Source organism: Hoplias malabaricus, chromosome 5 (assembly GCF_029633855.1).
Source record: "Hoplias malabaricus isolate fHopMal1 chromosome 5, fHopMal1.hap1, whole genome shotgun sequence".
In the NCBI taxonomy this organism is placed as follows: Eukaryota; Metazoa; Chordata; class Actinopteri; order Characiformes; family Erythrinidae; genus Hoplias; species Hoplias malabaricus.
This window is the reverse complement of record NC_089804.1, coordinates 43,222,311-43,224,327: the sequence shown is the minus strand read 5'-3', so window position 1 is coordinate 43,224,327 and position 2,017 is coordinate 43,222,311. Positions and strand designations below refer to the sequence as shown.

Genomic DNA, 2,017 nt, shown 5'->3' with positions numbered 1-2,017 from the left:
CATGTATAGACCTGCCAGGCACACAGTAGGTCTGGTCCTGATGGATTACCTGCCCCATCACATCCCTCAGTCTGGTAGCCAAAGTTTTGGAGAAAATTTTAAGGTCCGTGCAAAGAAGACTCACTGGTCGCCAGTTTTTAATGTCCTGCAAGTCACCCTTCTTAGGCAGCAGGGTGATCACCGCCCTCCTGCAGCTTAGGGGCAAGAGACCATCAGTCAAGCTCTCATTGAGAACTGCCAGCAGATCCGAACCCACCTCTGTCCAAAAGGCCTTATAAAACTCCACCGGTAGACCATCAATACCAGGGGCAGTACCACCCTTCATGCCTTGTAAAGCAGCATGAAGCTCTTGCTCTCCCAGTGGTTGTTCCAGTTTGTCACTAGAGCAAGTAGAGATCTTCCGTAGTCCTTCATAAAATCCTGCTGCCAGTTCTCCATCGTCTATACGCTCACTCTCGTACAGCTCAGCATAAAAACGTACAGCCCGCTTACGGATCTCAGTGGGTTCAGTCAGCTCCTGTCCATCTTCAGCACGCAGGGAGTGCATAAACCGGCACTGACCATTCTTCCTTTCCAGACTGAAAAAGAATTTTGATGGGGCGTCCATCTGTGTTAGATTCTGGAACCGAGAGCGAACCAGAGCCCCCTGTGCCCTGACACCCAGGAGATCGCCAAGAGCATCCCTTTTAGATTTCAGAACCCGGGCATGATCCCGGTCTCCAGTGCAGTTCATCTGCCTTTGAATTTCTAAAATTTCACTTTCTAATTTTTTTATAGCCCGATTAATATGCTGCGAAACATTGAGAGTATACTGCTGGCAGAGCTGCTTAATTTCAACTTTCCCATAATCCCACCACCCTCGCAGATTATGGAAGAACTGTTTTTGGGTTCTAAAACCAGTCCAAAACACAGTAAAAGCTTTTTTAAAATTCATATCTGACAACAGGGAGGTGTTAAAATGCCAGTAAGCACTTTTAGGCTTAAGGTTTGCAATAAAAAACGAACACAAAACCAAACTGTGGTCTGAAAAATGGACCGGCGTAATCCCACACCCTTTAAATATATTAAGATGATGTTTAAAGCAGTAAAACCGATCTAGTCTGGCCAACGCCACATAACCGTCCCTCACATGGGCCCATGTATACTGTCGAACTTTATCGTTAAAAGCTCTCCACACGTCAAGCAAATCATGAGCAGACAATAGCTCTTTAAGAGCGCGCTGAGATGCAGCGTGAGGTTCGATGTGATTCCTGTCCGTATTATCATCCTCAGTGCAGTTAAAATCGCCCCCCATGATCAGATAATCATCACAATTAAGTGATTTTAAAGCTGTGTTAACAGTGTTAAGAAAAACCACCCTCTCAGCTCCAGAAGTGGGAGCATAAATATTAAAAATGACAAACTTAAACCGCTCAAACTGAGCACGTACAGACATACACCTCCCTGCCATCACCTGCTCAACCTCACACGAGACCGGCAAGAAATGCTTGGCAAAAAGAACGGCCACCCCACCTCTGGTCGAGCTCATGTGGCTAAAATAAACCTTCCCTTCCCATTCCTTCTTCCAGTCGACTTCATTAGCCTCGTCACTGTGCGTCTCTTGGACAAGCACAATATCAATGCCCTTCTGTTTAATCAGTTCAAATAACAGAGCTCTTTTCTGTACGTCCCGCGCCCCATTCAGGTTTAGAGAGCCTATCTTAACTCTACTCATAATAAGAGGAAGGTGGTTAAGGACAAGCAGCAGCAAAATAAAAAGCAGAAAATAACTATGAAGTTTCAAAACCATCATCTTTAAGAAGTTCTGTTCTCAATTTTTTAACCAGTTTTTTAAGTCTGTAGATTTCTTGTACCGTAAATTTATCTTCGCTATCCCCTCTCATAAAAGTCTGTACCGAGTCAATGAACAGTTTACGATCGGGAAAGTACTCTTCTACAACAACCCCCTTCATATTCTTGGTCTTATGCAAAAAAGACCGTATCTTGTTAAACGCATAGACACTTCTTCTACTCCTTT

General features: G+C 44.4%; 1 protein-coding gene across 5 annotated transcripts in view; it reads left to right on the top strand.

The window, feature by feature from the left end:
• atp2b4 (ATPase plasma membrane Ca2+ transporting 4) overlaps positions 1-2,017 on the top strand; it is a 128,272-nt gene that overhangs the window by 35,663 nt on the left and 90,592 nt on the right. The window lies entirely within an intron of this gene.